Here is a 25203-nt window from a genome sequence, read left to right as displayed (position 1 = left end):
TTTAGAGAACATTACAACGTATGGACTGAAGTCTTTCTCTATATTACCCCAACTATGTAACTATCGCCACCAGTATCCCCTCGATACATAGGGCAAAGTGATAAGTAGGCGCATCACTGAATATAACACATTATCACCCTTTGATACATATTCCTATTCGTCACTTTTGCTACTTGCGGTACAAAAAAGCAACAGCATAAATAATTTAAATCATAAGAAGCTACAATCTGTAGGATACCTAGTTAGTACCACCCTTTATGTGTCTCCCCCTTCCCTTTAGGATGTAAGCTCTCAGGATCAGGGCCCTCTTTCCTTGTGTGCTCCTTCTACTGTTCCTTCACCCTCTGTACCTCTTGGCTGCTTCCCTAGCCCTGATTTACCCGTTTAATTAATCTTCGGCCTTCTTCTTGCTGATTTCTACCATCCCTTCCACTATCTGTCAGATATAATCCGATTTGCTTTACCCTGTCACCTGTGTTTGTATATATTTGTGCATCATGTTGTGTCTTGGTTCTGTTTTCTGTATATGTAATGTACGGCGCTGCTGACCCTTTGTGGCGCCTTATAAGTCAAAGATAATAATAAAATAATAATAATAATACCTGCGATAGTGAGACCCCCCCCCCCCCCCCCCTCTCTACGAGACCTGGAGAGCTGCTCAGATCCGAGCCTGTAGTAGAGACGTCTGTTTTATTACTCCAAGTAATGTGATTGCTTCATTATCTGCATAAAATACTTCTCTCATGTCTGTAGCTGGGAGCGCAGGCTCTGGGCTCAGATGTAAATGAATGTTTTAAAAAATTCTGACAATAATATGTTAAAAAGGATACAATGAAGTTGAACAGAAAATTTCATTTATTAAGAGACAAGATATAAATATGGAAAATATGATCAAAGTTATTGCTGTGCATCTAATATAATCTAAAGAGTAAAATCACAGCACATAAATCACACAGAATCCACCACTCTGACATTTTTCTATCTAATCCTACAAGCGGTATTCTCAAGGGTATGTTTTGTATTGAAAGAAGAACATAATACAGATCATATTGTAGCTTAGGGGGGAGGAAAACTTGGCAATCACTGAGGCCCCAAAACACTACGGGACACAACTCTCTGCTCCTCTCAGTCCCTCTCTCTGCTCCTCTCACTCACACTCTCAGCTCCTATCAGTCCCTCTCTCTGCTCCTCTCACTCCCACTCTCTGCTCCTCTCAGTCCCACTCTCTACTCCTCTCAGTCCCACTCTCTGCTCCTCTCAGCCCCTCTCTCTGCTCTTCTCTGTCCCACTCTCTGCTCCTCTCAGTCCCACTCTAAGCTCCTCTCAGTCCCTCTCTCTGCTCTTCTCTGTCCCACTCTCTGCTCCTCTCAGTCCCACTCTAAGCTCCTCTCAGTCCCTCTCTCTGCTCCTCTGCTCCTCTCAGTCCCACTCTCAGCTCCTCCCAGTCCCTGTCTCTGCTGTTCTCAGTCCCTCTCTCTGCTCTTCTCTGTCCCACTCTCTGCTCCTCTCAGTCCTACTCTAAGCTCCTCTCAGTCCCTCTCTCTGCTCCACTCAGTCCCACTCTCAGCTCCTCTCAGTCCCTCTCTCTGCTCTTCTCTGTCCCACTCTCTGCTCCTCTCAGTCCCACTCTCTGCTCCTCTCAGTCCCACTCTAAGCTCCTCTCAGTCCCTCTCTCTGCTCCACTCAGTCCCACTCTAAGCTCCTCTCAGTCCCTCTCTCTGCTCCTCTCAGTCCCACTCTCTGCTCCTCTCAGTCCCTCTCTCTGCTGTTCTCAGTCCCTCTCTCTGCTCTTCTCTGTCCCACTCTCTACTCCTCTCAGTCCCACTCTAAGCTCCTCTCAGTCCCTCTCTCTGCTCCTCTCAGTCCCACTCTCAGCTCTTCTCAGTCCCTCTCTCAGCTCTTCTCAGTCCCACTCTCAGCTCTTCTCAGTCCCTCTCTCTGCTCTTCTCAGTCCCTCTCTCTGCTCCTCTCAGTCCCACTCTCAGCTCTTCTCAGTCCCTCTCTCAGTCCCACTCTCAGCCCCTCTCTCTGCTCTTCTCTGTCCCACTCTCTGCTCCTCTCAGTCCCACTCTAAGCTCCTCTCAGTCCCTCTCTCTGCTCCTCTCAGTCCCACTCTCAGCTCCTCTCAGTCCCTCTCTCTGCTGTTCTCAGTCCCTCTCTCTGCTGTTCTCTGTCCCTCTCTCTGCTCCTCTCAGTCCCACTCTAAGCTCCTCTCAGTCCCTCTCTCTGCTCCTCTCAGTTCTACTCTCAGCTCTTCTCAGTCCCTCTCTCTGCTCCTCTCAGTCCCACTCTCAGTCCCTCTCTCTGTTCTTCTCAGTCCCACTCTCTACTCCTCTCAGTCCCACTCTCTACTCCTCTCATTCCCACTCTCTGCTCCTCTCAGTCCCACTCTAAGCTCCTCTCAGTCCCTCTCTCTGCTCCTCTCAGTCCCACTCTCTGCTCCTCTCAGTCCCACTCTCAGCTCCTCTCAGTCCCTCTCTCTGCTCTTCTCAGTCCCACTCTAAGCTCCTCTCAGTCCCACTCTAAGCTCCTCTCAGTCCCTCTCTCTGCTCCTCTCAGTCCCACTCTCTGCTCTTCTCAGTCCCACTCTCTGCTCTTCTCTGTCCCACTCTCTGCTCTTCTCTGTCCCACTCTCTGCTCCTCTCAGTCCCACTCTCAGCTCTTCTCAGTCCCACTCTAAGCTCCTCTCTGTCCGACGCTCTGCTCTTCTCAGTCCCACTCTCTGCTCTTTTCAGTCCCTCTCTCTGCTCCTCTCAGTCCCTCTCTCTGCTCTTCTCAGTCCTCCTTATGTACATGGTGGATGTCACTGAAAAGTTTTATGTTGCATTAAATAAATAACATGTGTGATTTCATTGAATTGTAATATATAGTTGGGATTCCAGCAGATATAACTCTTACAAATCATATATCTTACTCATATATTGAATATATGACTCATATTACAGCTTTATATGGATTAAATGACCCCCTGCAGGATGTAATTATATATATTGCAAATTAAGTTATATTTATGTATTGTCAGAAAATTCCTCTGTGGTTATAATTATAATGATTCTATAAGATTATACTTTATTCTATATATACTGAGAATTGTCCATATTCAATTCCCTGTTGTGTAATATTAGTCTAAACTGTAATAATAAAACAAACTGTTTCACTAAGTACAAAGCAATGAGCTGTTACCTCCGTTCTGGTCTGTCGGATGTTTCTCTTCTGAAATATAATATTTGCCCAAATACTGTATTATCTGTCTCTTAGCCGTGCAATAATTATATACATTTATGAATTGAAGGGGACACTATGTGTTATAATTATAATTACAGAGCGGTATTATTACTTTATATCATTAATGGGACTTTGTGCATTTTTTACTGGGTGAACTCTTATACTGTACCCTTGTGGTACTACAAGTCACAGTATGCACTGGGACCTATATACATGCTGGCACTTGTAGTTCTGCAAGCACCGGCATGCAAAAACAGTCATGGGCTGTCGGTGAATGCTGGCACTTGTAGTGCCACAAGTGTATAAACTACATTCGTTCAGTGTTTCACTGCTACTCTCCAACCACAGGAGCTGGGAGGGTAAATAGTGCTACTAGATTTAGATACAGAGCCTCTGATAGAGTTGGGTGAACATCGATTTGTGTGGGGTAATATAAGTGATATACTGTATATTACCGTCCTGCACATGGACACTAACGTCTTTATCTAGATTGTTGCATATTTTAGTCTTCTGCCCCCTTTACGTCTGACAAGGTAGAACCAAGGCGGTCAAGCGTAATTTCAGTACGATAATGGCTGCTTCTGATTGGCTGATGGCGTATTGACCCGTCCGCTTCAATGATAATCGCTGCGGTGGTATTATTTTGGGAATTTGTGACTTATAAATAATTTGATGCTATTAATTCTCATTATTTATTTGTCATTTCTATTTGGGCTACTGCAGGAAAGAAGGTCCCCATAGCATTTATGGAGCAGTAAATGACGGATGTTTGTATTTCATTAGATTTTATAAGGAAAATGGCACTATTGCATTTATTAATAACACTGTAAATGACGACACAGCGAAGGTAGCGCTGTACTGACAAACACACGCTACATAGCAGCACACGCGTGGAACCCTGTATTACTGTGAGTCTTATACAGCGGATATACAGTCTGCAGCTAAACGGGCCCCAGGGCCAATCATGCTGCGATGTAAGGACTGTAAATGTAGGGATAATAGCGTCGTCATGTAGAACACAAATAACGGACAGCTTTGTTTTCACGCTGAGATTTAGAGATGAGCTAGGACACACCCTCTTCCAACTCTAAATCTGTCTGCAACTTTTGCAACAAATAAAGTGTATCATAATTATATTCAGTTATTTATAAACGTAATAATGTATCTTTGGAATGTGTAACTTTGTATTTCTTTGCAGGTGTTGTGTGATGTTGTCTATGACTTTCCTGATAGACAATAGACAGAACCGGTATCACGTTGGTAAATACGCTCAGGGACGGTATCCCGGTTTCGCCTGCGTTTGGGCTTTTTGTGCTTTCATTTTGCCCTGTGTCTCTTTGCTGTACAGAAAACTGATACATTGTAACTATATGGATTTGGTAATAATCTTAATTCTGCTGTCAGAGCTCTGAAAGGATTTCTAGGCACTAAAGGAGCAGATTTACATCATTGGACACAACCTGTGGCGCTATAGACCCCGCCTCATCAATAGCCACACCCCTTTTACACTTCCTGTCGCTTCCTCCCGTTACCAGAATCAAGTCCAAAGAATCAGAAAAGATTTCACTGAATTATTTTTAATATAATAATGGTAATATTTAAGCATTGGTCTCATATTGTGAGAGCTTAGGGGACCATATATCAGTAAATTTACTATAAGTCTCGCTGGGGAAACTAGAATGTCTGTCAAGTTTTATTCATCACCCTTAATACAGATGGAGGCTTCACCTTCTTACAATTAAAAACAAAGATTAAGTTTGTAGACTTCAAAATCTGATTAATAAGTGTGGAGATTGTTTCAGAGTATTTTATGTCTAATTAACTGTAGAAGTCACATTTTTACAGAATCATTATAACGCGGGGAACTATGATAAAGAGAATCGTTTGATTGATAAAAAAAAATTATTTGTAGCAGTTTTTGTACAAATTAAAATGTTCTTGTAAATCGTTAAACTCTGGGAGGGATCCATCATATCTCTGTCTGATAGGAATGTAATATTTTGGGATGTCCAGGGATTGGGGAATAATTAGCATGTTTTTATCTGCACAACGAGTTTGAGGTCCAGAGTGTTTTTTGAGTTTTCAATAGGTAATTTCAGGCAGAAGTCCTGTTTAAATTATCAGGAGTTGATCAGGTAAGATATAGTATCCAGAATGATTACTTTAATTAGGCAAAACATTTCTGAGTGGCTTTATCCTATAAGAGCTGTAGAACTACCAGCAGCCTAAGACTGTCCTGAAGGAAGAAATTCAACTCAACAATGAAGATGGATATAATGAGTTACATCAGTTACAAACATCATTAACCTTCAGCAAAATCCCAGTTTTCCTCCGAAGGATCCAAACAACATTATAAAGACAGATCTAATATCATCCAGACCACCCAAAGGCTTCAAATTCTATCTGTGACCAGGAAAAGACCAATTTACAGAACAGAAACCGCCATAAAACTGATCCCACGGATCAATCCCGCTCCGTCCAGACTGCCGGAACGTGAGAGGTTATTACTGACGATATTTACCCGGATCTCATAATTCTGTCACAGCAGAACTTTCTTCAATACAAAATTAATTCTAAAATGCTGTTTTATGTCCTCTGACGCTGGTTAGCCAGTATCTGGCTGACAACGTGCACCAATGTGGACATATAAAGCGGGATATAAATCATTTGTTTTATCCAGACTTGTTTGTTTTCACGGTTTAAACATTATTTTGCTCCCTGAAAAGACTGACATGTCGGTAATGAAAGTAAATAGAAACAGCGACACCCCCGGGGATTGTACGGGAGACGGATTAGGAAGAGCGGAGTCTTGTGAGAGTTTAGTGGAGAGAACAGAGGCGGCTGTAATTGTGGTTCTCTTCTGTCCTCTCCCAGTAAAGCAGAACCGAGATGTCGTTTCATGATGATTCATGCTCCTGGCTCCCTGCATTATATCTGCTCTGCGCATATTCATTGGGAGAGACGTTATTAGGGAGCGATAAGAGCCTCAGATGTATCATTATATCTGTGTAGGGAAAAACCATGTAGGTCAGGGGAATGTAATGTCACCTATATTAGATTTAGGAAGTTACAGGGGTATTCTGCCTCCATATAACTTTCATTTATTGCCTTGTACATATCTGCAGCCGTCACTAAAGCCATCTCTGGCTGGCTCCATTCTGTGCTATTCAGCCAAGTCGTTAATCACCAGGCAGAGATGATGTCTGATTCGCCAACACAATCCTTCTGCGGATGCCGTTATATCTCATGCAGAGAGGAGAGCAGAGCTGGTAAAGCATAGAAACAACTTTGCCTTATGGTGTAAATGCAAGGATGAAAAGCACAGACAGAAGCTAAATGGTCAATCAATGTGTTTAGCATCATCATCATCAGCTATTTATATAGCGCTACAAATTCTGCAGCGCTGTACAGAAAACTCACTTACATCAGTCCCTGCCCCATAGGAGCTTACAATCTAAATTCCCTAACATACACACACACACAGACACACACAGACAGACTAGGGTCATTTTAATAGCAGTCAATTAACCTACCAGTATGTTTTTAGAATGTGGGGGGAAACTGGAGCACCCGGAGGAAACCCACACAAACACGGGGAGAACATACAAACTCCACACAGATAAGGCCATGGTCGGGAATCGAACTCATGACCCCAGTGCTAACCACTGAGCCACCGTGCTGCCTAGGACTTATACAAACCAATAAACTTTAGTAATCTGAAGAGAGAGAAATAAATATATATCTATGTATGTTCCCGGCTGTCCTCACTCGCAGCTCGTCTTCCGTTGGCGTCATCCAAATACCACACGTTGCATTATACAAAGGAATTTCATTTCAAGACATAAATGTGAAAGCAATGGTAGGGGTGAGTGACGCTTGTTATAATTACATTACTGAATCATAATATTTGATTACTAAAAGAGACATAATACATTTTTATGATGGGGCAACACTTACTACTACAAGTGCACACGTGCATGCTGGTACTTGTAGTTCCACAGATGTGCAGTATAATTGGTGCCCCTATCATGAAATAAAATTGTGTCAAAATCATAATTTATTAATTCCCCATTAGAAATAAAATAATATTGTCCCTTAATTTAATTATAAATTATTTTTGCCCCTTAATCAGTAAATAATTCTTGGCCCATAATTAATAAGTCGGGTCCTCTTCTCTGAGCTATTACGCCTACAAGAAGCAGCTATGAAAAAATGGCGATTTTTCTGATGATTTTGGCTAAACCGTCAGAGGGTTAGATAGTGTGAAACTGGCAGAAATCGCCAAAGCGCTGGATAATACATCTGGCGGAGTGAAGACGTAAATCACCAGCAATTTGTAGCAATTTTAGATTGATACTTTTCTCCCATCGAGCGGTATTCCTACCCCCTATAGTAACAGATTAGGTGTGAGCTGGTTATAGACGACACCGTCGTCTAATGGGTAACAAGCTAGGAGATAATGGCTTTTAGTCATGGGTAATTGGAGCCATTTACACACTAGGGCTGAAGGCCGTTTCCGCAGGTGCTTTGACCTCGACTCCGAACCCGTTTAGATATTTTACAACTACTAAAATCAAATTGTTCCATAATTATATGACCTTTCTGGCTGCCAAAACTGCAGAAAGGTGGAATCAGACTCTAGCAAAGACTAATTGTCCCTCTTACTGTTCAGAAAAGACCTTTTCTCCCAGATGTATAATTCCTGGGATACAAAATAACAGGTCCGTCCCCATCTAACCTGTGAGACCGTTGTGTGTGCTTCCCATCCTCCTATACACTGCGCGGTCACTGTGATATTATCCCGACTGCTCAGATTACAAACTGTGATTGATTTCAGTCTCCGCTGTAACACTGAGCGGAAACTGATGAAATATTTCAGGAATTGAAAGATAAATGACCAAGCTGAGCGGTTCACATTGGCGTCTACCTTCCATGTTTCCAGCTAAAAATGTCTTTCTGTAGGTAATAAAATGGCTCAATTGTCTGTAGTGAAGGTGACTGCTCAGTACACATATAGGAGATATTTCATTAGGGACATTTTGCACTATGACCTATTACAGTAAAGTGTGATACACGATTATTAGACTGTAGTTTAGACCCAATGCGGATGGAGATGAGCGAAAAGCTCAATATTAGGTAGATGAGCGATTTAGCAAAAATCACCAAAATATTCAGAATTCAATTAATCGTTTCAGTGATTCACTGGATAAATCGTTGTTTTTTCCAGTAAGTTCTTGTTCTACAAAGTCCCACAACCCCAAGAGTCATCTGGGTGTATTTCTGATGAGACGAGTGTGATTAGGAATCAAGGAAGGTATTGATCAGGAAATCCTGAGTCTGAACAGGAAATTAGACCAGCAATAGGTTGTGATGGTCGGCTCCATCGCTAATTTACAAGAATATGTTCTGAATCGAGAAATAGACACACATTAGATCACAGAAGATCATCATCATCACCATTTATTTATATATAGCGCCACTAATTTCGCAGCGCTGTACAGAGAACTCACTCACATCAGTCCCTGCCCCATTGGAGCTTACAGTCTAAATTCCCTAACACACACACACACACACACACAGACAGACTAGGGTCAATGTGATAGCAGCCAATTAACCTACTAGTATGTTTTTGGAGTGTGGGAGGAAACCGGAGCACCCGGAGGAAACCCACGCAAACACAGGGAGAACAAACAAACTCCTCATAGATAAGGACATGGTCGGGAATTGAACTCATGACGCCAGTGCTGTGAGGCAGAAGTGCTAACCACTGAGCCACCATGCTGCCAACAGTACCCCAAAAATAGGGGTCACTGCAGCTCAGCTTACCCCGGTCTGACTCCCCAGACACATATAAGCAGGGGACAAGCCAGTATGGTGTGTGTATGAACAGACAGAAAGGGTGAAGCAAGAGTTACTGTACAACATACACATAATCCTGTGAAAACACTTTAAGAAGTGATGACATAAAAAAAAAAAAAAAAATTAACTGTTTTTTTAATACATAAATCATTATGGGCAGTTATAAGAATAATGATTGCCATTGTCCTTTTTTTAATCAGGCTGCTATTAATGATTTATGATTCTGGACTACCATGGCAACCACAGTCAAATGACACATGATGTAGTGAGCAGAGAGACTTTGGAACATCCCTCTAAACTCTGCCTGTGATGTGACATTCTCCTTCTCCCTCTCTGCTGTCACATGACCTGCTGAGAGCTGTGAGCCTGTGTCTGTGTAGCAGACTAACTGGGTCTGGCAACCATTTTTATTTTTCAACCAGAGAGATTTTGAAAAGGAGATAATGATTTGAAGGATAGCTTGCTTGAACGGTACATAACTTGCTATTTCTGATTTCTGCTTTAAATACAGCAAAGGTGATTCCAGGTTAATAATTAATTTTACAGCCTAAAGATCACAACAGTTAGTCACTAATTAATTGCAACTAATTCCTTTGCTACTCTTACTATAATTAATTACTAGCAATGTTTCTGATCTCACACCCACACATCTATGAGTATATCTTTGACTGCACAATACATAGATGTATGTAATCAGTAATGTTGTGCGTTAGTGTAATGTGCCGGATTCAGGACATATAACTGTGACGCCGCGCACATTAATGCGACATTATCAAGCTTCTCCCAACCCTACCCTGAGCCCCTGGGGCAGCTCCTAGCAGTCAATTTCCTATAGTTCAGGAGGAGGAGGGGTGCAATCAGTCCATTTAATGCAGTGCTGTGTAGATAATATTAATTCAATCCTTATCGATAAGGATTGAAAACTATTTTTCACTTTATGCGAATATTGATAAATGTGCCCCTTAGTCTGTTTCTAAAATCAGTTCATACGATACGATGAGCTTTGGTATGATAAAACATGACCATGGGAGCTTACACTCTAATGCTATATCAGACCGAACAGTTGTTTATCATGTGATTGGCAGCTGCTAGCAGCAGAGCACGTCGCACGTCTCCTTATATTAATGTTAATTAGGTTACACGCCATACTGAAATATTGAGGTGCTAACATACACTTTCCCTCTCCGTTAATTACGTTTCGTTATAAGATGAGGAATGTCAGACAATTAACAAGCTCTAGAGATTAGCCGCGTCTCAACTCATTTGTCACCACTGCGATTGCAATTTGAACTGCGGAACTGACGGCTGCAAAGCTCTGAGACTTTAAACGTTCATTCCCAACAATCCAGATGAAATATCAGATCACAGCTTCCAAATATAGCGCCCAGATCCGAACCATCACCCTCCAAACACATTAAGCGGAAATCATTCATTTCCCCCCAAAGATAATATTATTCTCGGAGGCAGAGAACGGCCAAAAGCTGGATTGACATTTGTGAGGTTTATCGGTTGTTTCTCCACATTACCATGTTAGGCTGATAACTGCTTCTCCTCGTGGCAGCAAAGTGATTGATCGTCTCTGCAACACGCTGGGAAAATGCTCGTGGAAACCATTCTGTCCGTGACACCTGAAAATGTTTATTATGCTAAATATTCCCATGGAAACTCATGTTCTACACTGAGCCCTTTTTGGTTCGGAACTTAAAGAAGCGCTAAACCTTAAATGCAAATTAACTCAAGTAAAAGCCGGACCAGCAGCACTCACAGATAATATATATAGCAAGTAGTGGTAATAAACTTTCACACACTTACCGTTATGTAAACGCCACTTGTAGTGTCCTGCAGAATTATGAATGGTGCTTTGCATTCTGTTGCATTTTTGGGAGCAGTCACCATTCAACAGTATGGCGACTGCTCCCTACCGCAATCTGACAAGTTTCGAAAAAAGTTTTTTTTGGTAACTTGTTATGCTAATGTATATGTCAGCTGAAGCTGCCGTACATTGTCATAATTGAAAAATTTCAGTGCTGTCAGCTCTGCTCCGAAGAGCAGAACTGGACAGCGCATGTGTGGAGGGATCACATGATCCCTCCCTGTCACTGATCACATGATCCCTCCCTGTCACTCACCGCTTGCTCAGCAACTATAGTTCCAGAGAGAGAGCGGAGATGTTTGTGCACATGCGCAGTTGCAGTATGAAGAGGAACGAAGAGGACAAGGAAGAGATCCGGAGACAGCGCATTACGAAGAGGACGTGGTAAGTATGTTTTATTTATCACAGAATCAACAGTTTATCTGAACTGCTGTTTCTGTGTTGGGTTCTTCGTAAATTTGAGAAATAGTTCAATTCTTATCAATGCGATAACGATTGAAAACTATTTTTCACTTTTTGAGAACATTGATAAATGTGCCCCATAATATAATATAATATAATTGTGTTTCAGGAGTTTATCAGAGCAGAAAATATTTGAGATAATGTTAGGGGGGGGGGGGGGTAAATTTCCTAAGCACAGAAGACTTCCTGTCAGTAATCCCACTGAGGGATAATACAGTCAGTCAACCCTCAGCCCAAACTGACTGATACCAGGGAACAATAGCTTGTCTGTGCCAGTTTCTGTCCTGCTAGAATGTTCTCCTCCCTGGCGGGTGTAATGTGTGTGTAACGAGAGATAATTTACATATGTGATTTGGATGTGGGGTGCGCTGGGTCTCCAATGACTACAATCCCCCTAGTTTTCCACAGAGATCGAAGACCTTCTACGGCCGTAACCTTATCCACAACTCGTGCTGGGTCGGATACATTCCACAGCTTAAAGACATTTTCTAGATGCTGCCATTTATCTCACCCTAACACGTCAACGTCATTCCTGTGGAGGGAATTGATGGTTCCTCTTTGAAATTGTGTCCTGTCACTCATCAGTTATGTCCAGAGTTATGTGACAGAAACACAACATAAATTGCAGACGTTTGACGTCACCACAGAACCTAATTTTCTGATAGTCGCAGTTATGTCCTGGTCAAGGATTAATCCACCGGCTGGATGCTGGCGACATTCCTCCGACTTCTCAATATTAAAGATGAATCGTCAGATGGAGACTAGTGGGCATATGTATCAAAGGGCGAACTGCCCTACTCTTGGCAAAAATGCTTGTTTTATACTGCGATATAAAGGGTTAACGCTGGTGGTAGCGCATTAAATGTATAGTAAAACAATATAATCAAGAATGAGCGCTAATATATACCAAAAAGCAGCCTAAGTCACCATAAAAGGAGCAACCTGCTCCTCAAACAGAAAATGGTAACTTACAGCGCTATAAGGGTCACACAAACAGAGATGCATCATAAATAGATAACTGTAACACAAACAAAATAGACATCGAGCAGTAAAGTCCCAACAAATGAATGGGGATCTCTAAGGTGTCTTCAAAGGTGATCCCTCTTCCAAGTGTAATCAAGGTGGCCAAATATTGGATAACCACGTGAGGGGCCCCCGTAGGGTGTATGCTTACAAGAAAATTTCTTGAAGTGCAGCACATCAAACAGACTCCTGATACACACACACTTACATACATACATACACACATACATGCATATACACATATATATCATACTTGCCAACTCTCCCAGACACCCGAAATTCGGGTAGATCTCCCGGACAACCGGGAGAGCAGGCAAATATTCCGCAAACGGCCTCTCGCTGTCAAAATGACCCAAATTCGCAGTGAATCACGTCATTTTGGCCCCGCCCCCGCTACAAAAACAGCATGACGCTACAAAATGACGCGATTCACTGCGCCCCGCCCCTCCCGTCCTCCAACCATGCCCCCCTGCCTGGGATCTCCCGGAAAGAACTTTAAAAGGTTGGCAATTATGATATATATATACACACATACATAAATACACACACACATACATGCACGCACACATACATACATACATACACACATACATACACACATACATCATACTTACCTACTTTCTTCAGCTCCCTTCCGGGAGCCAGCCAGTGGAGGGGGGTGTGAGGGGGCGGGGCGGCCATAATCGCGTCATTTTGGCCCCGCCCCCTGTGACGTCATCGGGAATCGCGGCGTTTGGGATCTAATTCTGCCCACTTCACTAGGAAGTGGGCAGAATTCGGGAGATTGCCACACTCGCAAAATGCGGGAGTCTCCCGGACATTCCGGGAGAGTTGGCAAGTATGACATACATACACACACACATACATACACAAATACTTACACACATACATACACACATACATCATACTTACCTACTTTCTTCAGCTCCCTTCCGGGAGCCAGCCAGTGGAGGGGGGGGTGAGGGGGCGGGGCGGCCATAATCGCGTCATTTTGGCCCCGCCCCCTGTGACGTCATCGGGAATCGCGGCGTTTGGGATCTAATTCTGCCCACTTCACTAGGAAGTGGGCAGAATTCGGGAGATTGCCACACTCGCAAAATGCGGGAGTCTCCCGGACATTCCGGGAGAGTTGGCAAGTATGACATACATACACACACACATACATACACAAATACTTACACACATACATACACACACATACATACATACATACATACATACACACTTAGATACACACATACTTACACACAGATAGATAGATACATACATACATACATACATAGACACATACATGCACACACACATATATATGGGCAGCACAGTGGCTCAGTGGTTAGTAATTCTGCCTCACAGCACTGGGGTCATGAGTTAAATTCCCGACCATGGCCTTATCTGTGTGGAGTTTGTATGTTCTCCCCGTCTCTGCGTGGGTTTCCTCCGGGTGCTCCGGTTTCCTCCCACACTCCAAAAACATACTTGTAGGTTAATTGACTGCTATTAAATTGCCCTTAGTCTGTGTGTAAATTAGGAGATTTAGACTGTAAGCTCCAATGGGGCAGGGACTGATGTGAGTTCTCTGTACAGCGCTGCAGAATTAGTGGCGCTATATAAATAACTGATCATGATACACATACATATACTGGTGTTTTTTAGTATGTGGGAATAAAATTGGGCTCTGACATTTTAAGGTTTAGAGATTCTCTGCTCCCGTAGGCGTACTATTTGTTAATGTGTCTTAAGCTTTCAGCTTCAAGTAATGAAATGTAAATGATGAATATAGGTTACACTTATAATTGTGCGTCTCTGGGTGATGTTACAGCTGCAGAAGTCTTTACATCCCTAAGAACTGACACTTACCGCGTAACGTGTTCCTATTGCTGATCAGAAGTTATCGCGCTCACAGCCATCTGCTCTCATGAATATTTTAGACTCTTCTACGGATGAAGATATTGAGGATGTAATTGTCTCAGTTCTGTTCCAGGCGTAAACTTTAACCAAAAAGCAATCACTGAAGGTTCATGGAAGTGGAGAAGTAACGTTAATATATGACGCTCTTCTGCATCAGGACAGTGATATATCTGCCTCATTAATTACTGCGAACATTAAGTGGGAGATTCTGCTGTGTTTGTCTGACAGAGGTTATGAAGACTGAAGTGTAAAGTAACGATACTGGACTGTGGGCTAAAGACTCTGCTCCTGCGTTCAGCTTCCCTGTTTTATTGTACAAATCCCTACGTTCTGAGCATTAACATATCATCATCAGTGTTTATTTATAAGGCACCAGACAGACATACAGAGAAAACATTCATGGATACAGTGAGGTGTAATGACAGATACATGGATACAGTTAGATATAATGACAGATACATGGATACAGTTAGATATAATGACAGATACATGGATACAGTTAGATATAATGACAGATATATGGATATAGTTAGATATAATGACAGATATATGGATACAGTTAGATATAATGACAGATATATGGATACAGTTAGATATAATGACAGATATATGGATACAGTGAGGTATAATGACAGATATATGGATACAGTTAGATATAATGACAGATACATGGATATAGTTAGATATAATGACAGATACATGGATACAGTTAGATATAATGACAGATACATGGATACAGTTAGATATAATGACAGATATATGGATACAGTTAGATATAATTATTATTATTATTATTATCGTTTATTTGTTAGGTGCCACATGGTTTCCGCAGCGCCGTACATGGTACAAACAGTAGACCATACAGGGCAAAACAGTACAGAACATTAAACATAAAATACCAATACTTCGTAAACTCCAGGCAGGTAGATACAGTAGAGACGGAGCGGAAGAACAGGTATGGAGACAGGAGGAATAAGGGCCCTGCTCATACGAGCTTACATCCTAAGGGAGGGTAAACAGAATCAGGTACATAAGGGAGCCAGTGAAGCAACGGAGAGAGAGAAAGGGGGCAGGGGAGAACCAGAAGAGGTGAGAGGTTAAGTGGATGGTTGGTAGGCCTTAAGGAACAGGTGAGTTTTAAGTGCCCGCTTGAAGGAGCACAGATTGGGTGAGAGACGGATGGAGAGAGGGAGGTCGTTCCAGTGAAGGGGGGCAGCACGGGAGAAGTCTTGGATTCTAGAGTGGGAAGAGGTGATCAGAGTGGAGGAGAGGCGGCGATCATTGGCTGAGCGCAGGGAGCGGGCGGGAGTGTGAATGGAGAGGAGGTTGGAGATATAAGGGGCAGTAGACTGAGAGAGAGCCTTGTAGGTGGTGGTGAGGAGTTTGAAAAGGATTCTATAGGGGAAGGGGAGCCAGTGTAAGGCAAGACAGAGAGGGGAGGCAGAGGAGGAGCGGCGTGAGAGGAAGATAAGTCTCGTAGCCGCATTAAGTATAGAGCGGAGGGGGGCGAGGTGGGAACAGGGGAGGCCAGTTAGGAGGAGGTTGCAGTAGTCGAGGCGGGAGATGATGAGAGCATGGATGATAGATTTGGTGGCCTCTTGAGAGAGGAAGGGACGGATGCGGGCAATGTTACGGAGTTGGAAGCGACAGACTTGGGCGAGGGATTGGATGTGGGGGGCAAAAGAGAGAGAGGAGTCAAGAGTGACTCCCAGGCAGCGGAGTTGGGTGACAGAGGAGATAGTGGAGTTGTTAACAACAATGGAGAGGTCGTGGTGGGAAGGGAATCTGGGTGGGGGAAAGACAATGAGTTCAGTTTTAGAGATGTTAATTTTAAGAAAGCGTGAGGACATCCAGGATGAGATGGCTGAGAGGCAGTCAGTTACACGAGAGAGGAGGGAGGAGGAAAGATTAGGAGAAGAGATGTAGAGTTGAATATCATCAGCATATAGGTGATACTGAAGACCGAATGAGGAGATGAGAGCCCCAAGGGAGGAAGTATACAGTGAAAAGAGTAAAGGGCCAAGAACAGAGCCCTGAGGAACTCCTACAGGGAGAGGGGAGAGGGTGGAGGAAGAACCAGACGTGGATAGAGAAGGAGCGGTTAGCAAGGTATGAGGTGAACCAGGCATGGACAGGACCAGAGAGGCTGAGAGAGAGAAGAGTTTGCAGCAGGAGGGGATGGTCCACGGTGTCGAAGGCCGCAGAAAGGTCGAGGAGGATAAGTATAGAGAAGTGACCCTTGGATTTGGCTGATAGGAGATCATTAGTGACTTTAGCCAGGGCTGTTTCGGTGGAGTGGAGGGGGCGGTAGCCGGATTGGAGAGGGTCAAGGAGGGAGTTGTCAGAGAGGTGCCTGGTGAGGCGGCTGCAGACAATCCGCTCAAGTATAATATAATGACAGATACATGGATACAGTTAGATATAATGACAGATATATGGATACAGTTAGATATAATAACAGATACATGGATACAGTGAGGTGTAATGACAGATACATGGATACAGTTAGATATAATGACAGATACATGGATACAGTTAGATATAATGACAGATACATGGATACAGTTAGATATAATGACAGATACATGGATACAGTTAGATATAGTCACAGATATATGGATACAGTTAGATATAATGACAGATACATGGATACAGTGAGGTGTAATGACAGATACATGGATACAGTTAGATATCATGACAGATACATGGATACAGTGAGGTGTAATGACAGATACATGGATACAGTTAGATATAATGACAGATATATGGATACAGTTAGATATAATGACAGATACATGGATACAGTGAGGTGTAATGACAGATACACATGATGGTAACGTCAGGCACAGAGAGCACTTGATCCGCAGATACAGTTACAGGTACCAGTGTCAGGACAGAGCAGAGCCCCCCACAATATTCAGCAACAGACGTGACAAGAGACGTAGGACGGACAGGAGACATAAGGAAGGGACCCCACCTGTGTCAGCTTATGTTCTACTGAGAGAACAAGTTCTTAGAGGTCACAGTAACACTATAACAGATGTTTTTGGTTGTTTAAAAATGTACACAGAGTAAGTCCATTTACATAAATAATATGACTGTGTAGTTTATATTAATGTAATATTGTGGCTTGTTGAGGGTGTCACAAAGGCCCGCCTTTGCCACCCTGTCTGTTGTGTTGCTGGGGACCGGCTGGGCTTGCCTTGCCCCCGCCCCCTTTCTTTAACTCAAATGCGGCCTCTAACCGCAGTAGGAGGGGCTTCCTGCTGCCAACACTAGGCTCCTTCCTCCGCGCCTAGAACCGCTTCCTTCTGGGTAACTAACACTGCTAGTGTACCCCCTCACTGGGCACCTGGGCTGGTACCCCTTAAGGAAGTGGGTGGGGGCCAATTTAGATGATTATTTATTTGTGTGGAGGAGAAGTTTGAGGATATTCTGAAGTCTGAGTGGGGGCAGCTGGGATAACTTCTATCTGTGAGTGTCGCTGCGTCTGTGGAGCGGATGAGAGTGGTGGAAGGTGAAGATCTATCTTTATAATTATATGGGGGGGGTCATAAATATGCTCAGTGCTAGGTGTCTGTAACACTATATGTATATAAGTATATATGTGTCATAATGCTGAATATGAGGATAAAGAAGAGATAATGCAGAAACCAATGCTTGAATGTGCCCAAGAAGCTATATGAGAAGCTATAGAAACTTATGCTTTATCTCTGCGTCGCCTTATTCTATCCAATCAATGTTCTGGTTAGTGACAATTGCAACATTGTAACAGGTTTACAAGTAAGTAGTTTACTAAGTAAGATGGAGGTTTCACTTCCAATCACTAAAGTTGGTCAAACCCTTGTTTAAACAGTTTACTTACTGGGTCCCGACATCGCCGCCTTACAGGTAAATGTATGAAGGTCGCACTGACGTCACAATGCTGAAGACCTGGTCAGGCGGAAGGAGGTTCTGTCAGGCTTCTGATGCCATTGGATATCTCTACAGTCGTCTTCTAGGTAAGTCTCTCAATATTGCTGACATCGTTTTTTGCTGACATCGTTTTTTTTATTGTACGTCTTGTCTGTGTCGGAGTTCTTGTAATCGTTCAAGCGATTACCACCAAATTATTGTGTATTTCACCAACACATGGATCCTTGTCTTCCTTTATCTCTTTATCTCACAATCCATCAGCTGCTGAGGTGGACGGGTTCTAGGATGTCTGTATTAAGTTAACAGATCACATTCACAGAATAATGAAAACATTGTTATCATGTTATATACAGTTATATAGATGCAAATTCCCGTGCTTGGAATAATTCTACATTTATAAACTCTGCTTTATAAACGTATTAACCTTGTATTAAAACCACCTGCCTAATATAGTGTAGCTCTTCCTCGTGTCGCCAAAACAGCTCTGACCCATCGAGCCCTGGACTTCACAAGACCCCTGAAGGTGTCCTGTGGTATCTGACACCAAGACGTTAGCAGCAGATCCTTTAAGTCCTGTAAGTTATGAGCTGGGGCCTCCATGGCTCGGACTTGTGTCTCCAGCACATCCCACAGGTGCTCGATCAGATTGAGATCTGGGGAACTGGAGGCCAAGTGTCAAGTAACATCCACATGATGTTAGAGACTTACCTGCTTCCTCGCTACTGCTCCCCTCCCACTGCCGCTCGCGCTATCCGACTTCCGGGTGTGTGGCCCGACAGTGCGATCATGTGACCAGCTAGGCGGAGAATTCAAATCTCTTTACTATTTAGTTCAGTGCTGACACGGGACCTGTTTCAGAGCACTAGTTCCTGTCAGCTCTCTGTTCCCAGCGTTCAGCCAGATCCCTGTGTATACAGTTCCTTGTGCTTGCTGTGTATGACCTGGCTTCCTGGCTTCATTTGTGGATTCCCCTTTGGTACCGTGTATTCTGTTCATTACAACGATTGACCTCGGCTTCTCTCCCTGACTCCAGCGTCTCTTGGCTCCCTTGTACCACGCAGTCCGATAGTGTACCAGACCCCGGCTATCCTAACGTTTGATTGGACCTTCCCTCTGTGCCGAACTGCCTGGTTGTGCACCGTCTGTGGACGACTGGCTACATATCCTACTGCAGTCTCTTCATCTCCTCTCCTTTGATGTCAGGAGGGACCGCTGCCTGCAAACCTCCAGCAGCAAAACCCAAACGACCCACCCTGTATGTGGTTCTTGGTGAAGACCAGGGGGTTCGTCAGACCTGACTGATAGGTCCACTACTTCTGTGGGCATAACACATGAATGCCAGGACCCAAGGTTTCCCAGCAGAACATTGCCCGGAACATCACACTGCCTCCGCCAGCTGCCTTCTTCCCATAGTGCATCCTGGTGACATCTCTTCCCCAGGTAAATGATGCACACACCCGGCCGTTCACATGATGTAAAAGAAAACGTGATTCATCAGACCAGGCCACCTCCTTCCATTGCTCCATGGTCCAGCGTCCACATGCCCATTGTAGGTGCTTTTGGTGGTGGACAGGGGTCAGCATGGGCCCTCTGACCGGTCTGTGGCTACACAGCCCCATACGCAGGAAGCTGTGATGCTCTGTGTGATCTGACACCTCTCTATCATTGTTCTTGTAAATGAGATAATCATGCTCTGTATACACACGTTGTGTATGGACACAATAACTTGAGGCTTCATGTAATTCAGGAGATTACAGTACTCACAATAATACCATTCGCTTCTTTAATTGCAACCATAGATTATTTAAACATTATTGATCTGCAATGAATCACGGAGGGATGAATAGATTACTCCGTCAGTGTCGCAGAGACGCCGGCTTCAGTTTTTCACACTCATTTAGAGGTCTTTAATTCAGGATCAGGAATAATTAGAATGTTGATGACGAGCATCTAAAGACGCTAATGACTTGGAGCACCCCGCTCTGTGATGTAAACAGCCAACGACCCCCCCTCCGCAGGCCGCAGACTCCTCTCACATCTCACTGTACGAGCCCTCACCAATTATTTTCAGACATTTGGAACAAAAGACATAAGATCAATGCAGCAGATACACTCACAGCCCGGAGATTCCTTCCATGTCATTTATTACAGAGAACAGCCACCTATTGATATTTGTAACAGGTATAATTACAGCTTCAAAGGACTGTCAATGGAGAGTCACAGAGATCTGGTAATTGTACAATGTCCACGCTCATCTCTTCAGGCTGTATATATATATTTATATACTATATACAGAAACATGTGTCAGTGCAGTATATATAATAATAATGATAACAACAATAATAATAATAATAATAATAATAAAAAAAAGTGATATAATACAGACTAGAGAGATTTGTTCTTAACAACTGGCATTTGAGGCTCCTATTTATCCCGCAGGATAGCCCACACCACATATACATAATATAGAGAACTGATCAGGCCCTTATGTTAGAAACACACAACCTGCTAATGACCAAGACAAAATTGTGTAATATGCTGGATATACAGCTGTGTAATATGCTGGATATACGACTGTGTAATATGCTGGATAAATGGCTGCGTAATATGCCGGATTAATGGCTGTATAATATGCTGGATATACGACTGTGTAATATGCCGGATATACGACTGTGTAATATGCCGGATATAGGGCTGTGTAATATCCAGGATAAATAGCTGTGTAATATGCAGGATAAATAGATGTGTAATATGCAGGATAAATAGATGTGTAATATGCCGGATAAATGGCTGTGTAATATGCTGGATATAGGGCTGTGTAATATGCTGGATGACTGGCTGTACAAGATCCTGGATATACAGCTGTGTAATATGCTGGATATATGGTTGTATAATATGCTGGATATAGGGCTGTGTAATATGCTGGATAAATAGCTGTGTAATATGCAGGATATATGGTTGTATAATATGCTGGATATAGGGCTGTGTAATATGCTGGATATATGGTTGTATAATATGCTGGATATAGGGCTCTGCCTTGCCTTACACTGGCTCCCCTTCCCCTATAGAATCCTCTTCAAACTCCTCACCACCACCTACAAGGCTCTCTCCCACTCTACTGCCCCCTACATCTCTAACCTCCTCTCCATACACACTCCTGCCCGCTCCCTGCGCTCAGCCAATGACCGCCGCCTCTCCTCCACTCTGATCACCTCTTCCCATTCCAGAATCCAGGACTTTTCCCGTGCAGCCCCCCTTCACTGAAATGACCTCCCTCGTTCCATCCGCCTCTCCTACTCTGTGCTCCTTCAAACGTGCACTCAAAACTCACCTCTTCCTCAAAGCCTACCAACCATCCACTTAACCCCCATCTCCTCCACTCACTCTCCCTTCTCTCTTCTGGCTCCCCTTGTGCCTGGTTCTGTCTACCCTCCCTTAGGATGTAAGCTCACATGAGCAGGGCCCCCTCCCCTCCTGTCTCCTCACCTGTTCTTCGGCTCCGTGCTTATTGCATCTGCCTGCCTGGAGTTTCTGAAGTATTGGTACTTTTGTTTATTGTTCTGTACTGTTTCACCCTGTATAGTCTACTGTTTGTACTGTGTACAGCGCTGCGGAAATCTTGTGGTGCCTAACAAATAAATGATAATAATAATAATAATATGTTGGATAAGTGGCTGTATAATATGCAGGATATATGGTTGTATAATATGCTGGATATACAGCTGTGTAATATGCAGGATATAGGGCTGTATAATATGCTGGATGACTGGCTGCACAAGATCCTGGATATAGGGCTGTGTAATATGCTGGATATAGGGCTGTGTAATATGCAGGATATACAGCTGTGTAATATGCAGGATATAGGGCTGTGTAATATGCAGGATATAGGGCTGTGTAATATGCTGGATATACAGCTGTGTAATATGCAGGATATAGGGCTGTGTAATATGCAGGATATATGGTTGTATAATATGCAGGATATAGGGCTGTGTAATATGCTTTTTATGGAGCTATATGGATGCTGGACAGTTGGGTGTGTTCTACACAGTAATTACGTTTATTGTCATAACTTACTCACCAAGGAATTACCTGATACATAAATCCTGTTCTGGATAGTGGCCCAGACGTCTGATTTTATGGCAGATATTTTTGTGGCGATTTCCATACATCAGAATTCCAGGATGAATCCATCAGGAACAGTGTGGAAATTTTGGGTTTCACTAAGAGGAATGTCGTCCTATTCATGAATACATTGCTGGTAAACACGTGAGCGCTCACTGAAAATCATTAATAAATATATTATTTTTGGAGTAAAGCATCTGTTTATACAGGTTGTGAAATATAATGTATGTTTACAATTTATTTAAATACATTTTATATATATTTTTTTTTTTTTTTAAATCCACAGGATCCTGGATCTTCATAATAAACATTGTATTTAGGTGCAAAATTTGCAGTAACCACAGCGACCAATCAGACCGTTGTTTTCATTCTCTAACTTGCTGCAGACAGATAAAAGCTCATCGCTGACTGGTTGCTGGGAGTCAGTGCACCTTGTGCAATGTTGGTAAATGAGACGCATTATATCTCCAGTTTTCCTCACGTTATATCGTGTTATTGTTCCTGCATTTATACATTAAAGACAGACGGGTTCACTGAAGTTTATTGTGAATGACAAAGTCTAAGCTGCATAAATAAATGAATGAGATTCTGATGTCACTGAGAGGGATGAGTCATTCTCCTCATTATACAAACATCTCAGACCCTGAATCTCCATCACAACCAGAGCTGATGTTATAGATGGTCCTGGAGAGAGCTGATATATGAATGGGACTTCCCAGAAGTCTCTTCACCAGAGTGGGAGGGGCTTATTTAGCATATTTTAGCCTGATTTCCAAAGAAGGACAATTAGTGTATAATCTCCCATTGAAGGGTTTATTCCTCTACAGTATATGGACAATATACAAATATATTTTATATCACTTTAATAAAGTAATAAATCAATTACATGCTACAAATACATACTAGGATACAGAGAATTTACCCTATATACTGTTTATAGGCTGCATTCAACATTTATAGAGGGATTAACTGCATATTTTTTAAATTCATCAACTTTCAACTTATTGACAAGAAAATATCAAGTTTAAATAGTTATTTTAATAAAAGTGATTGTTCTCAATATCATTCATGTTTTACAAAAATAATGTTATAATTGTAGTATAAATGAAACAATACCCTGAGAGGGGGTTTTTAATAAATTTGTGATGAGTCATCTCCTTAAAATAAATTTTAACCCAACAATCCGAACTGAAAATGCATTAAATGTGACTTGTAATCAGATATATTGGATTCATTCTGAGTCACTGTCAGTTTCTTCAATGAACTGCAGTGTGGAGCTCTTACTCACCGTGCCGGCCCCCTGCCAGCCATCCTCAATGACTTAGAGAAGAAATATTGTTACGTCCAATCTGCAGCATGACGGACACTGTAAAAAAATATATTTTTGTACATGAAGCAGCGTCACCCTACATCAGGGAAACTCTGTCTGAATCAGTCTGTGCACAGCAATAGCAAATAATTAAATGTAACCATATATTAATAGGAGGGAGAGCAACTGATGTACGACACCGTAAAATGGCACAAACACTCCTGGAGATATTTACATATATGATCCAGGGACAGTTTGTTGAGCAGCCGTGTATTATATATGTGATACGTGGTCCTGTCTCAGTGTCTGTTCTGTGCTGCCCTCCTCACAGTGATGTTTACCGAGCTTAATTATAATCATCATCATCATCACCATTTATTTATATAGCACCACTAATTCAGCAGCGCTGTACAGAGAACTCATTCACATCAGTCCCTGCCCCATTGGAGCTTACAGTCTAAATTCCCTAACACACACACACACATACATACACACACACACACACACACACACACACACACACACACACAGACAGACAGACAGACTAGGGTCAGTTTGTTAGCAGCTAATTAACCTACCAGTATGTTTTTGGAGTGTGGGAAGAAACCGGAGCACCCAGAGGAAACCCACGCAAACACGGGGAGAACATACAAACTCCACACAGATAAGGCCATGGTCAGGAATTGAACTCATGACCCCAGCGCTGTGAGGCAGAAGTGCTAACCACTGAGCCACCGTGCTGCCACGTGTTGTACACTCACTGGCCGCTTTGCCCTCAGAACAGCGTGCGTCTGCAATGGGAGCGGTCGTCGAGTGTGAAGTGTTCCCTTTTCCAGGTATAATTGGGGAGTCAGGAAGTGATGGGGCAGCAGTGGAGCGCAGGATAATGTATGGGGGCAGCAGTGGAGCGCAGGATAATGTACGGGAGCAGCAGTGGAGCGCAGGATAATGTATGGGGGCAGCAGTGGAGCGCAGGATAATGTATGGGGGCAGCAGTGGAGCGCAGGATAATGTACGGGGGCAGCAGTGGAGCACAGGATAATGTATGGGAGCAGCAGTGGAGCACAGGATAATGTATGGGGGCAGCAGTGGAGCGCAGGATAATGTATGGGGGCAGCAGTGGAGCACAGGATAATGTATGGGGGCAGCAGTGGAGCACAGGATAATGTATGGGGGCAGCAGTGGAGCGCAGGATAATGTATGGGAGCAGCAGTGGAGCACAGGATAATGTATGGGGGCAGCAGTGGAGCGCAGGATAATGTATGGGGGCAGCAGTGGAGCACAGGATAATGTACGGGGGCAGCAGTGGAGCGCAGGATAATGTATGGGAGCAGCAGTGGAGCACAGGATAATGTATGGGAGCAGCAGTGGAGCGCAGGATAATGTACGGGGGCAGCAGTGGAGCACAGGATAATGTACGGGGGCAGCAGTGGAGCACAGGATAATGTACGGGGGCAGCAGTGGAGCGCAGGATAATGTACGGGAGCAGCAGTGGAGCACAGGATAA

The 25203-nt window shown here is 43.3% G+C and overlaps 1 long non-coding RNA gene across 1 annotated transcript; it reads left to right on the top strand.

The window, feature by feature from the left end:
• Nucleotides 1-11250: 11250 nt before the first annotated feature.
• Nucleotides 11251-23393, top strand: LOC142101390 (uncharacterized). The gene is made up of 3 exons (XR_012678998.1): nucleotides 11251-11341; nucleotides 18207-18351; nucleotides 22674-23393. It is a non-coding gene; the product is annotated as an uncharacterized LOC142101390 (long non-coding RNA).
• The last annotated feature ends 1810 nt before the right edge of the window (nucleotides 23394-25203 follow it).

Source organism: Mixophyes fleayi, chromosome 9, assembly GCF_038048845.1.
Source record: "Mixophyes fleayi isolate aMixFle1 chromosome 9, aMixFle1.hap1, whole genome shotgun sequence".
In the NCBI taxonomy this organism is placed as follows: domain Eukaryota; kingdom Metazoa; phylum Chordata; class Amphibia; order Anura; family Limnodynastidae; genus Mixophyes; species Mixophyes fleayi.
The sequence above is the reverse complement of the archived record's forward strand: the minus strand, read 5'-3'. Positions and strand labels throughout refer to the sequence as shown.